Source organism: Dreissena polymorpha, chromosome 1 (genome assembly GCF_020536995.1).
Source record: "Dreissena polymorpha isolate Duluth1 chromosome 1, UMN_Dpol_1.0, whole genome shotgun sequence".
NCBI classification, from domain to species: domain Eukaryota; kingdom Metazoa; phylum Mollusca; class Bivalvia; order Myida; family Dreissenidae; genus Dreissena; species Dreissena polymorpha.
The window spans coordinates 148,672,412-148,687,969 of NC_068355.1; the positions used below are offsets into that span (position 1 = coordinate 148,672,412).

General features: G+C 35.2%; 1 protein-coding gene across 3 annotated transcripts in view; it reads right to left on the reverse strand.

Annotated features, from left to right (window-relative positions):
* The window catches only part of LOC127855322 (zinc finger protein 624-like), a 57,934-nt gene extending 46,785 nt beyond the window's left edge, over positions 1 to 11,149 (reverse strand). For all 3 annotated transcript variants that reach the window (XR_008037481.1, XM_052390814.1, XM_052390799.1), the window contains exon 1: positions 11,024 to 11,149. The gene's annotated coding sequence lies outside the window, so the exon portion shown is untranslated. The remainder of the gene's footprint in view (positions 1 to 11,023) is intronic.
* Positions 11,150 to 15,558: the final 4,409 nt, after the last annotated feature.

The window sequence follows — 15,558 nt, forward strand, 5'->3', positions numbered from 1 at the left end:
TGGCAAAGTTTGTGTAAGAGAAATAATTGAGAGCTTTTATCGTAAATATTTACCAGAAAGTGATTTATAAAAAAACGGAATAAACGGGATTATCAGGTAACAAATAGAAACTTGAAAAGTATACAGTAATAGAGTCGGGTTGAAACGGATGTATTGGGGAATCGTTCAAGTCGGGATTTTACTATAATTACCTATGTGCGGGAAAGTTTTAAAACAATTAAACAATATAACAAAAAATATATATATTTAAAAATGACAGGGGAATTTTCTTGAAGAGTCATAGTGCACTAAACGACGTCTTTTGACGCTGTTTTTCTTAGAGTTAAAACGCACCACAGAACGTGAATTGACACGTTAATTTTTTTTTTAATCAACGTCGGGAGGGGATACCCCTCCCGAACCACCCCTATCCGCCCCAGTGCTCCTAACAAAAATCCTGTGGAAAGCACTGCATTATTGAAGTATACCACTGTAGTACACATAATTATATTTCTTTTGTGTATCTTAATTTTTCCAGCAGTTCTAATTAACCAAGTAATAATAGACACGACAGATAAATAACTAAAATTTTACTAGCTCTATATTCAATCCATTTTGATGTAAATATCATATTATACAGACTAAAGTATTTCAAAGATAATATGTTTATGAAGCAGTAGATAACATAAGCTTAATAAAACTGTCAGACCAGATAAATATTTATGCTTGAAATATGACATTTAACATATGCTTTCTTAATAGTTATTTGTTATTGTTTATAGTCTTTCCAAATGCAATTTCATGTGAATACAATTCGAAATATGATAAACCACACCGTCCGCATCACCCCATCTGTATTCTTCATTCTATTTCTTCTCTAAAGAACTGGGAAATTAAATTATAATCGTTGAAAAATAATGTATCCGAAAACGACAGTCCAAAAAATTGTACGCGTTACGCACATGAAACAAATTGTGCATATCGTTTGACAGCAAAAAAATGAAAATCGGAAACCAGGCTTTTTCCGCTCCATTTTGGGAATACGCCACACTGGAATTTTAGGAATTTCACGTCGTGAAAACACCCATTTTGGGAAAAAAATTATTCGCAAAATTGGCTCAATTGGGAAAAATTATCGCATGTAAATAGTGTTTCTTATATTTCAAAGAAACCGTTAACTGGTAAATAACTAACTATTTTGATAACTTATTATTAAAATTTTACAAAGTATTATGAACATGTGAGATAAAGGCAGGATTTTTAATCTGAATTTGGGGAAAAGGCATGGCCTTTTTTGAGGTGAAAAAAATCGTGAGGAAAATAAGGAAAGTCTTAAATAATCATAATATATATTTTACAGTTTTTAAAACAAATTCAAGGCAACAGATAATTTAATTATGCAACACTTTCTATTTTCTACATCGGATCAGGTTAACTTATATATTTAAAGTTAAAAAAAAAAAAAAATTTTTTTTTTTTTTGGAATTGGGAATTTTTTTTCAATTGGGAAAAAAACAAACAGATTTGCATTGGGAATGGGGCCGAATTTCGGACCCGTGGCATTGGGCGGAATAAGCCTGGAAACCTTGCAAATACGTAATTAATATACTACTTAATTGACATATTGCTTTACAATAGCTTAGTTTGTGGGTAAAAAACAACTTAATTATCACCTTTTTATTTCAAACGATAATCGGCAGAAATGTGTAACATCATCGACATAGATCTAATTATTAAATTATCATCCTTTTGTTAATTCAGATCGATAGTCGGTAGAAATGTAAAGTGATCAACTTAGAAATAATTTTTTTATTGTTAGGCTCCTTTTTATTTGTTTATCTTTAAATACGACGTTTGCCATCGGCCGCTATAGTGTTGGCAGACGACAATATCAACTGTGTATTTCCAAGTATACAGTGTCTGCGCATGAATGACCCAATATTATGTGTGAGCGAACTCAATGTTGACTTGAATGCTGACTTGACCAATATCGATTGCCGATTAGATAAGTTCGGAGGTTGGGAGAATCAGGGCGGAGTTTACCTCAAATTACCTGTAGCTCAATTGTGGCACGCTCCGGGCTGCGACAGTGTGTATTGGAAAATTGAGTCAGACCTTGACATCGAGAAAACCGGATGTAAACAAATTCCGATAAGATGGAGAATGGAAGTCGCTTTTTATCTACAATTTCTTAAATTTTAGGTGACATTTGGCGTAAGAAAGCGACTTAGTCGCTCACATCGCCCCCTTGCACAAGCCCTGGAAGCGACGTGTTTTTTCGATAAAAACACGTTTTAAACTAAAAGCTGGGATCGCCCTCGTTTTTGGGGCCAAAATTAAGCCCTATTCCCCCCCCTTAAAATAGTTTTTTTTCCTGTTTCAGCAAAAAAAATCCCCCTCAAAATATTTTTTTTTATTTTTATTTTTACTTTTTTACTTTTATACCTAAGTTGCCTTTGATATTTAATGTATATTGATGGAAATTACATTAAAATATTAGTAATTTTAAGTGTTGAATGGGTGTTGAAAGGATCTTCTACCCTTTTTGCCCAAAACGACATGAAATTCACCCCTCTATGGGCTTGGCCCCAATCCCCCAAAGTGAAGCAGCAAGGGCCCTGGCCCAGGATCGATGAAGGTATCAAAATCGGCATTAACACAAAGTTACATTAAAATTATTAGTTATCTATCAATTTTAAATAACTTCAATTTATTTGATCAATTAGAAGTGTTTTGACAATCTTTTTTACGCAATTCAATTAGCAAAACTAATATTAAAGGTTGATCCCCTCTACAGTAACACGTTATTTTGCGACACACAAGAAAATACAAGTTGAATGATAAATATAATTGTTTTGATAATACTTGGGTCAGGGCACATGAAAGATTGGTCAGGGCTAGTAGGTTCTGCATTTACTAGCCCAAATGGGCTAGTTGAAATAAAAGTTAAAGGCCTTTATTTGTGTACTAACTTTTGTTGTGCAGTATATTTGGAAAAACTTGAATTATCTGAAAGTGGTCGAAAACAAGTTGGATGAAAATAAAAATGACCAATTTTGCTTGATAAAAGAAGTGTGAAATAAAAAGATATTCCGAACAGAATAATTAAATAAAAAATATCAGTTATACTTTGTTTTTAGTTCTTCTTGAATGCTCTGAGCTTTTATAAGTACATACGTTATACAGCGCTCAACATTAACGATTGTCCTATTGCCCCTAGCAACTGAGTGGCAAGTGAAAGTTGGGTCTGGGCAAGTTATTTTATAATCTAGTTGTCCGTCTGGGCAAGTGCAAAAAAGAACAAAGCGCATTTAATTTAGACTTTCATTAGACTTTAAATGCAGTAATCATTTTGTTAAATGTTAAAAAATAAAAAAGGTTTTGTGGTGTATATTTTGATCTTTATTAAGAAATATGAGGTTAACAGTTAATGTGATACATGTATTTCATGTTTGGGCAAGCGGCTTTACGTTCAGGGCAAGTAGATTTTCTAAGTACTTGCCCGGCAAGGCAAGTTGGTTTTTCAGTTAATGTTGAGCCCTGGACGTACAGCTCAGAGTTCTTCTTGTTAACCCATTTTTTCATGTCAAAAAATTATGTCTCATGTATGTCTATAAGATCGAGCTCAATGAACCTAATACAGTCTATTGGTGTATAACGGATAGCTAAGGACTTCAAGTCTCATTTCAACGTAAACACCATGCATTCAGTATTTAAACAATTCAACATAGCTAGACACATGTCTTTCCTATTGAAACATGCCAGCGGTTTTAAATTTCCGAAAAAATACTATTTGTTTACAGCGCGAATTTCATGGTACACTGATTCAACTATTACCGGATCGCTTAGGTCTTTATCGGATTACATGTGTATCGTGTTATTTCTTGAAATTTGACACAGCATGTGTATCGTAAACAAGAAGGCCTGAAAGGCCCAAAGTCGCTCACCTGAGATAACAAGATATTATTGGGATAAATCTTCTGACCAAGTTTCACGAAGATCGGAAAATAAATGTGGCCTCTAGAGTGTTAACAAGGTTTTACTTTAGCCATATAAGGAAAAATGCCCCGCCCCTGGCAGCCATGTTTTTCAACCAATCAGCATCATTTTTGAACTTGTCCAAGATATTATCGGGATGAATCTTCTGACCAAGTTTTATGAAGATCGGACAGTAAATGTAGCCTCTAGAGTGTTAACAAGATTTTACTATAGCCATATAAGGAAAAATGCCCCGCCCCTTGGAAGCCATTTTTTTCAAGCAAACATAATTATTTTCAAACTCATCCAAGATATCATTGAGACCAATCTTCAGACCAAATTTCATGAAGATTGGACAATAAATGTGGCCTCTAGAGTGTTAACAAGGTTTAACTATAGCCATATACATGCATAGCCATAAAAGGAAAAATGCCCTACCCCTGGTGGCCATTTTTTAAAGCAATCAAAACCATTTTCGAACTCATCCAAGATATCATTGGGACAAATCTTCTGACCAAGTTTCATGATGATCGGATTATAAATGTGACCTCTAGAGTGTTAACAAGGTTTTACTATAGCCATATAAGGAAAATAGCCCCGCCCCAGTGGTGGCCATGTTTTTCAACCAACCGGCATCATTATTTTACTCTTGTAAGATATTATTGGGATTAATCTTCTGATCGAGTGTCATGAAGATTGGACTATAAATGTGGCCTCTAGAGTGTTAACAAGATTTTACTATAGCCTTATATAGCCATATAAGGAAAAATACCCCGCCCCTTGGCGGCCATGTTTTTTAAGCAAACGTAACCATTTTTGAACTCATCCAAGATATCATTGAGACAAATCTTCTGACCAAATTTCATCAAGATTGGACAATAAATGTGGCCTCTAGAGTGTTAACAAGGTTTTACTATAGCCATATAAGGAAAACTGCCCCGCCCCCTGGCGGCCATGTTTTTCAACCAACCGGCATTTTTTTCGAACTCCCTCAAGATATTATTGGGATGTATCTTCTGACCAAATTTCATGAAGATTGGACAATAAATGTGGCCTCTAGAGTGTTAACAAGATTTTACTATAGTCATATATAGCCATATAAGGAACAAGAGGGCCAAGATGGCCCTAGTTCGCTCACCTGAGAGGAGTCGGTTCATTTAATCTATACCAAACGTCAAACTTAACCTAGATATTGTCCAGACAAACATCCTGGTCAAGTTTCATCATTATTAAACCAAAACTCTGGCGTATGGAGTGTTTTCGTTTTTGTAAGATTTTACCTGGTGACCTATATTTTGAGTTGACCCCCCTTACCAAACATTGCTTACAAAAATAAATATTTTGACCAAGATTCATAAAATCTGAAACAAAATTGTGACCTCTAGAGTGTTTACATGTATTTTGTATAATATAATGAAAATTTGGACAATCTAACGGCAATAACAATATGGCATTAATTATGTGATTTTGCTCATTATCAAACTTGACAGATCTTTCAGCAACTTTCATAAAGAATGCTTGAGAAGTGTGAATGCTAGAGTGTTTACAAACCAAATGTGGACGAACGGACAACGGACAAAGACCAATTCTAAAACCTCACCTGTGCAATCAGGTGAGCTAAAAAGTGTGTTTCACCGATCTGAGCCATTTTCCAACTTGTCCGAGAAATCAATAAAACCAATGTATTGACTAAGTTTCACGATGATTAGGCAAAAAAATGAGACTTCTATAGTGTTCCATCACAAGGTTTCTCTCTAGTCACATAAGGAAAACTGCCCCCCCCGGCTGCCATGTTTTTTTACCGATCGGGACCATTTGCGAACTCATATGAGATATATATAAAACCAATCATTTCACCAAGTTTCATGATGATTGGGCAAAAAATGTGACTTCTAGAGTGTTCACAAGCTTTTTTTAACAATATAAATATAAGAAAACTGCCCCCCTCCCTCAGCAGCCATGTTATTCAACTGACCAGAACCATTTTTTAACTCAACTCTTGTATCAAGGAAACAAATGTTCTGACCAAATTTCATGAAAATTGGGCCAAAAATGTGACTTCTCTAGAGTGTTCACATGTTTTGACTATATACATATAGAGAAAAATGCCCCGCCCACTGGCGGCCATGTTTTTCACCGATCTGGACCATCAATAAAACCAATGTTTTGTCCAACTTTCATGATGATTGGGCAAACATTGTGACTTCTAGTGTGTTCACAAGGTTTCTCTTTAGCCAAATAAGGAAAACTGCCCCGCCCACAAAGTTTCAAGATTTGGCATGAAATGTGACTTCTACAGTGTTTACAAGGTTTTTCTTTTTTTTGACCTAGTGACCTAGTTTTTGACCCGGCATGACCCAGTTTCGAACTCGACCGAGATATCATTGGGACAAAGCTTCTGACCAAGTTTCATGAAGATCGGAAAAGAAATGTGCCCTCTAGAAAATACACTGTATTATTACGAAAACATTAATAGTCAAAGGGGAGTAACTACTGTAAACTTAAATGCAATATGTATAGTTGTCTAGCATGTTACATGACCTTAATTTATGATTGTTTACAAGCCTTTTTACTATATAAATATAAGGAAAACTGCCCGTCCCCCAGGCAACCATGTTTTTCAATGGACCGGAACCATTTTCGAACTCAACTCTCATATCAAGGAAACAAATGTTCTGACCAAATTTCATGAAAATTGGGCCAAAAATGTGACTTCTAGAGTGTTCACATGTTTTCACTATATACATATAGAGAAAAATGCCCCGCCACTGGCGGCCATGTTTTTTCACCGATCTGGACCATTTTCGAACTCCTCCGAGAAATCAATAAAACCAATGTTTTGACCAACTTTCATGATGATTGGGCAAAAATTGTGACTTCTAGAGTGTTAACAAGGTTTCTCTATAGCCAAATAAGGAAAACTGCCCCGCCCACTGGCTGCCATGTTTTTCAACGGACCTGAACCACTTTTGAACTCAACCAACATATCATTAAGACAAACATTTTGACAAAGTTACATGAAGATTGGGCATGAAATGTGACTTCTAGTGTTTACAAGTTTTTTTCCTTTTTCTGACCTAGTTTTTGACCCGGCACGATCCAGTTTCTAACTTTACCGAGATTGCATTGGGACGAAGCTTTTGACCAAGTTTCATGAAGATCGGACAATAAATGTGGCTTCTATAGTGTTTACTCACAAATGTGGACGGACGGACATACAACGGACAAAGACCGGTAACTAAAGCTCACCTGAGCAATCAGGTGAGCTTAAAATGCCTAGCCCCTTTACAACCATGTTTTTCAAGCAAAGGTTACCATTTCTGAACTCATCCAAGATATTAGTTGGACAAATCTTCTGAGCAAATTATATGAAGATCGGAAAATAAATGTGGCCTCTAGAGTGTTAACAAGGTTTTACTATAGCCATATAAGGAAAAATGCCCCGCCCTCTGGGGGCCATGTTTTTCAACCAACCGACATCAATTTCGAACTCGTCCAAGATATTATTGGGATGAATCTTCTGACCAAGTTTTATGAGGATCGGACAATAAATGTGGCCTCTAGAGTGTAAACAAGAATTTGCTATAGCCATATAAGGCAAATGCCCGCCCCTTGGCAGCCATGTTTTTCAAGCAAACGTCACCATTTTCGAACACATCCAAGATATCATTGAAACCAATCGTCTGACCAAATTTCACGAAGATTGGACAATAAATGTGGCCTCTAGAGTGTGAACAAGGCAAATGTTGACGTCGCACGACGGACGACAGACAACGGACAAAAGGCGATCACAAAAGCTCACCATGAGCACGTTGTGCTTAGGTGAGCTAAATATAATTGCAATATATGTACATTTCCGGAAAGGAAATTCATTTTTGCGTTTAATAAGACCAAGTTCATGGAAATCGCTGCACAATTGATGACGTAATGGCTGTTCAAAGCGATGCACCCTATATTCGGGTCATTTTGAGTTGAATACCTTGTTATATAATATGAAAGTGACAAATATGTTTTCAGAGAAATTGACTTTTCGTTATAATTTGATTATTTTTCATATAAAATGATGTTTTCACTAATTAATATCATAACCACACGCTAACCACATGTGTATTGGACAACTTCAATTGAGTTTATATTTTGAGACAATCCCTAATTCCTGAATATGGGTCACCACATGTCCGTTATTCGCTAAATCCTGAGTTGCAGCTTTCATGCTTATTTTATATGGTACGCATCAATTTGGTTTCTGAGCACTCTTACTTTTGTAAAGAACACATAATACTAAAATATTACATCAATGAACATTATGTTTACCAAACAAAATCAGCAAAATTCAAGAAACCATTTGTCTGCACTGCACTTGTCCTGTTGTCACAAAAACTGTGCGTACATAACGTGACCTTGTTTTGCTTTCGAAAAAAGAAACAGTTGTAAACATTGACACACGTCAACAAAAACATGAATCGACTTAACAATGATAGGCTTTAAGTTTTTGTATTCAATTCATAGAAAACTATAAATCTTAACATAAATAAAAGTATTTTGCAAAAAACGTTTAACCTATCCGTTACTCACTAAAATCTGTTTTACACCAATCGACTGTACATCGTTACAAACACAATACCTGTTATTGCCGATATCAATTCGCGAGTGAATTGAATGGGAAAAATACTCAAAACAAAAACTTTATACAAAAACCGTTATCAACTTTTGAATTACCGATTCGATCTATCTTACGGATGTTCCGGAGATAGTCGGTATATTACGATTGGTAGAGTAGAAACGAGATCTATCTCGCCAGGGATTCTGGAGATAGTCTATACCGTATTTTGGAATTCGGAATTACTTGGAATACTCGGCTTTGTCCATTGCAAAAACATACACATTTAAAAGAACCGTTGACGTGTTTGAAACTTTGGATTAATATCAATATTATGCGAGCATAAAATATCATGTAAGTTGTTTTAATTTGCACATAATGGATATATTTACGATCTATTTGTGTTTATTTATGCCAAAAAATAGTTTATGTTGCTAATATTTCCGATTAAACTGCCGCCCGGATTCTGGGCGGCGAGTTTCAATGGAAAATCGGGTTGTCAGTTGCAACTGCCAGCGACCCGGATGGTCAATAGCTGGGAGTTGCATTATTTCAACTAACTTTGTTTTACGTATCGAGTTCATTGTCATTAAAGTTAAATATGTATCTCTTTGTTGATGTAGGCGGCTTTCTAATTAAGTCTTAAGCTGTTGAAAACGGGTTGTACCAGGATAGATTACGATTAATTATTTGGACTAATCCTCACATGCATATACAGGGCTTCCGCTGTCGTTCGCCAAATTCGCCGTTGGCGAAAGTTTCGCAAATTCGGCGAATAAAATTCTCGGTTGGCGAAAATGCTCGGCGAAACGTTTTTAAAATTCGGCGAATAAAATTATCGGTTGGCGAAAATGCTCTGCGAAACGTTTTTTGCCTGTCAAGTACCATCCCAGATAGTAAACTCTTTAACCGTCAACTGTGCGTCAATACATCATCGTGTTATTAACCAGAAAATTTGATACGCAGTCTGCTGCAACACCGGTCAGAACCGGTCATCGAAACAAAGCAAACTTGCTGGTGCATTGTGTACTGGCAGTGACGTCACCATTTATGTATAGAACGCTTGCTGGTGTGAAAACAAAAGGTGTTATCGTACATCTTATCGGCTAAGATAAACAATAAACACTGATTAAAGACTGCTACCGATTCCAATCAATTTGAGTAATAGCAGTTAGCGAATTATCAACTAAGTCACACAATGAACGCAAGTAAAGAAATTGATAATTGATTTTGATTTCGAGTAGTTTGTTAATTGTTTGCAATGTTTGTTAAAGATCATAGTCTTAATGTGTTGCAATTGTGAATGACGACAGGTTTATGGGAATATAAGCCTAAACATTGTCAGAATTGCGTTTTCCATTATGGCAACCTTAGGCAATAAGCGTCCTTTAGACGCTGACAAATGTATTGAATCGGTCTAAAAAAAAATCAAATCTGACAATAGATCGTTCAAAGATATTTGGCTTTCGGAATTCATGTGGTTAGATTATAACTCAAAATCGAAAACGATGTTTTGCAAAATATTCATACAGTTTCAAAAATCAAATTCATTCACACCTGGGTGTAGTATGTTGAAAAAAGACAACATTTCAAAACACGAAAAATCAAAAGGTAATAAAAAAGAATGACAATCATTAATATTAAAATCTATATACATGAATATTGTTTATATTATTAATAATATATTAAAAATAACAATAAAAATTTATGTTCATAATAAATATATATTGACACTTTTCAAAATGAGTTTTTTGTTTTGAAATTAAGCATATTTGATTTTGTTTATTTCAGATCACAAAGAGTCCTCACAAGCGTCTATAGTCTGAAAACATCTATGACAAATGCGCAGGCTGCAGCAATATCCAAAAGTGAAGCGGCTGTGTGTCGGCTATGACTAATGTGTACTTTGCTGCACAACTGTGTTTTTTTGTTATGAACACATGATGATTATAGTAATAAACATATTAAAGCTTCTTTGTTTAGTTTCTTCTTTAACACTACTGTAGCCTATACAACCTGGCGGTTCCGAATGCTTTGCTAATACTTTGGCTACAGTTTCTAAAATTTGGCTACAAAAAAATCCAGTTGGCTAAAATGTTGGCTACAGAAATTTTTGGGCCAGGGGAAGCCCTGCATATAGAACACATGCCACAAGTATCAGTGATCAATAATTTGGTAAAATATAATAAATTCCTCCTCCCAAGAAATACAAAATATGAATATAAATAGGTTCTCCTATACCAAATAAGTATTACAAATTACATACGCAACCAGGTCATGCTTGGTTAAGTCTAAAGCCTCAGTCTACAGATTATGTCGAAACACGCTTTCCAGAAAATAGATATTCGACGAAAGAAAGTCGTGGCAACATATTATTTTTTACATATATCAAACAACAAATAAATTCTTTGCTTAAAACTGCAATACCACACGAATTAGCAGTTCATGAAAATAAAAAATACTTACATTTCACTATGTAAACATTGCTTGGAAAACCAATTCTTCGCCCTCGACCCAGCGGTTGAAACAGTACATAAAATCGTGTCCTAACTGTTTTAAACGAACCGATATAATTTCGAGCGAACGAAAATAATTTATCAATAGGTCAGACGGTAGTAAATGTGCTCGTAGTTGTGCGACTAGAATGTACAACACTGTCAGATTTCATGCTTAAATATTCAAATATGACAGCAAAATACGTTAACATGTAATAAATATTATTTATTATATTTGAGCTAGATGAATTTCGTAACGCACTGGTCATTAGATGCGTATGTCACGGTCTGACCTTGGTCACATTAGGGGAGCCCGGTAAACTCAATTAGGAGAGCACTCGCCCTGTTAGCGAGGTGTCCCGAGTTCGAGTCCGGGCTGGCTGCACAATTTTCTCACCCTATGACACTTATAACCACCAATAAACTCGTATTTCAAAACAAATAGCCTGGCAAAAATACTATCCAACACATTTATGCTTACAAATGCGACGTCATTTGCATAATAAGGCAATAAAAAGATACACGTACCAAAGACGATCTTCGTTATTCTTCATGCTAAAATTAAGGGTCAACGCTGAGGCATCGACTTCCATGGCGAACTTTGTAGACCTATAAGGCGACCGTGAATGAAAAACGCTTTTTATCGCACAGTGCGTATAAAGCTGAAACTGCCATGCCTTATTAAAGCTTCCATCTTTAAGTTTTTGATAAGCTCTTTCGACACATGCGTACGACAGTATGACATCAGCTGTATGAAGGGTTACCCCATAGTTTGAATACTTCATCACGGAAGTCACATAGATATCCATGATCTGTAGCACAACGATATTGGCCTTTAAAAACTTCTGTGAGTTGATGATTAGCAACAAGACATTGAAATAGACATTCCTCAGTCTGTTGGTAATGTCGCAAATTTTTGGATAGCAGTGCATTCTGAATGCGACATTACTATCATTAATAAAAAAAAGCATCGGAAAACCTTTGTAAACATACCTTGTTTTGTTTTTTTGTTGATTTTTTTTTCAATATATATCGAAATAACAATAATTGGAAATAATTATCCGTTATTTTCTATTAAATTCATTGCTTACGTGTTGTTGCTGTTTTTTTTATATTAATGACAACACAATATAGAGACATTAAAACCTAAGCACAAACCCCGAATGATTACGTTTTTATGATATTATCATTAGATTAAATGTTATATCTTGATTATGTCCTAAACTGATTCGTTGGATATACAAACTAGATTTTTAAGAGATGGAAAAAAAAACATTCGAGCGCCACATCATTGAAAATTGAAATCATAATCAGACTTATTCACCTGGCCACAATTATGTGGGACATAGTAGCTTGACCTCTTTATGAACATTCTATGAATGTAGACTAAGACTTTAACTTCAATTATGCACGCGTCATAATCCTTCTTGCGACGAATTATTTTACAGCAATAGCACATTAGAACATTTTGTCTTGCACCATTATTATCAATGCAATCCAGCCGAAATCCGAAACATGCACGTTTGCCAGAATAATAGTCACAAGTCACATAATGCATTAATTTTTTTCCATCCCTTTTTCATTTCGATAATGAAGCGGGTCATGTTGGATAACATTTTCATCAATGTAGCAACACAACCACTTTCTAAGCACGACTGAAAACTTACTGAGAATCGAGAGCGTCAAAAGTGACGTGCTCGCCGTTCCGTGAAGATGAGCTCATTTGCATAACACAGTTTGCCTAGAATTATCAGTTGCTGTTCAGTTTCGAGATGGGATTGGACTCGGATAATAAATAACGTATATGGTAGCCAGAAGCGCAATTGTAAGTTATTTATTGCTATTTTAAAGAAAATATTTGCCAGATGACCAATCAAAAACTGATATGCATGTATAAACAAGAACATTCTTTGTGTGCTCCTGTTAAGTTAAATTATGCAGATTCTGAAAAAAAACGTTACAAGATGGGATATGTGTTTAATATGACGGGTTGCGCGTTTCCGAGAACATCTGTCTGGTGTGGCCTATATTCTTTGACTTCTATATATCACCATTATTAAATATATACTTGTTAAGACACTAAAGGTTGGGAAAGCCTGGTGCCGCATTATAGTCAACCAAGACAGGCCTTTGTATGATAGGAAATATTATTTATTGTTTAGTTTGATACATTGGACGTGGTTCTGTTGAAATATTTACACGACAAATAAAATCATATTTTGAAGGCGATTGAAAATAACGCTAACTTGTTCATGCATTTGATTTTCAGGGCATATGTTTAGTATCGTTACTGATGTGTTTTTTTTAAAAACAACCATTGACCGTGTATATTTAAATACTTTCGTGCTTTTTCTGCTGGGATTACATTTTAGTGTGATTAATAATAAAAACGTTTAGTATACAATAATTAAACGGATATAATTCATACTAAAGCTGCACGAGTAATTGATTATAAACATGAGGTCCTTGCTTTAACATCACTGATTATTATGTAAACTTTAATAAGAATTATTTTGCGTATAACAAATAAGTTAAACATGGACTAAACATTTAATAACAATGTGTATAAGTACCAGCTTAGTTCCATTATTATTTAAACTGGCACGACCAGTTTCTCTATACGTGTTTAGAATAAAGAATGTGTTTGTGATGAATCAGTAACAGTAATCTACATAATTATGCAAGTCAATATATGATGATTTATCCACAGAAACCAGTCAATATATGATGATTTATTTACAGATACCAGTCAATATATGATGATTTATCTACATATCCGGTCAAAATATAATGATTTCAGCCTATAAAAGTAAGGTCCGTGTATTTATAGGATAATACACGGCTGAGCGTGAGGGCCGATTATTTATAATGACCCCGCAACTGTGATAATGGCATGAACAACTGTACAAATTTGTTACTATGTATAGTAAAGTATGTATTATATAGAGGATATTTGTTGGATTCGGTGGAATATCGATTTTATTTCACGAGTGATCATAAAAAACAATATTTTCACGAGTGGCGCAGCCACGAGTGAAAATATATATTTTCTATGATCTCGAGTGAAATAAAATCGATATTCCACCGAATCCAATGCGATTGGTCAATAAACGACAACTAAGTCAATGAAAACGGCTTTAAAATGTTGTATTACACACGTTTTACATACAAAAAAAAATATGTAATGGTTATATTACATGGGAAACAGGGTATGACATGTGATAAAAAGCGATTTACTCAAAGTAATGGCAAATTATCTCGACCGCCTTAGTTTCCTATTGATTAGGGCGTTCGCTTACGGAGCGGGATGTCGAAGTTTCGAGTCTCAATCTGCACACGTTTTGGAATTGTCTGTTGTAAACAGAGCTGCCAGTTAAATTTACAGGCTCCTTACTGCCGCTCGATTGGTCATTGTCGGCTCGGGTACTACTTACATGTACCCCGGTTACTCTATAGAAAACTTACATGTACCCCGGTACGGTAAATATACTGTAACATACGCGGTCAATATTAGACTTTACCCGGGTTGTATTCCCGCCCAAAATCCGATTTCGTAAAACGCGCTACCGATTACCGTAACACTATATTGTTTATATTAAACAAACTTCTCTTAAAAAAACTGCGTCAACAAGCTTTTTGATTATGAGTTTCGATAATATAGAGGCCGTTTAACAGAAAATTTGACATAAATGTGAACATAACAAAGTTATAAAAAAAACAGCCAACAACAACCTATTTAGCCTTAAAATTCCCGGGTACGTTTTAGTATATTTACCGTACCCGGGGTACATGTAAGTATACTTTAGAATACCCGGGGTACATGTAAGTATACTTAAGAGTACCCGGGGTACATGAAAGTTGTACCCGAGCCGACATTGACCAATCGAGCCTTACTGCCAAGTGTCCGGCATTAAGGGAAAGGAATTGTGAGTAAAGATGGACATCAGTACAGGTGTCTATATGTACAACATATAATGCACAGCACACATTCTCTATTATTTTACTGCAATTTTAAGATGATGATTATTCGTATGAGTTGTATTAAAGACAAGTATGTAGCAAATAACATTCAAATACAAAAAGTCGTTTTGTAAAACTAATATTGGCATTCTTTCCTCTTTTATTGTTATATAAGTAAGCCAACATTGAATATTGTTTATAGAAGTGAATCGTTAAAATTATGCAACGGTAACCATGGTAATTGTATCCGAATAGTATTTACATTCGTTCACAACGTTATTATAAAGGATTGAGTAAGTTATAGTATTTACACATTAAAAAGCTTACTCAATACTTTATAGTAATTATATAACTATTTCGGTAAGCCTACATTAGCGTCACGCTTACTCACGAAGGCATGCATGTGATACAACGAAGCAATACACGATATTAGAAACGCGAAATCAAATGATATGCGCTTATTTTTCGTCAAATAACTTGTCTCTGCACATCAATTGAGAACCCAATCTGGCCGATATGCCCAGAATAACACACAACGTAATGAAC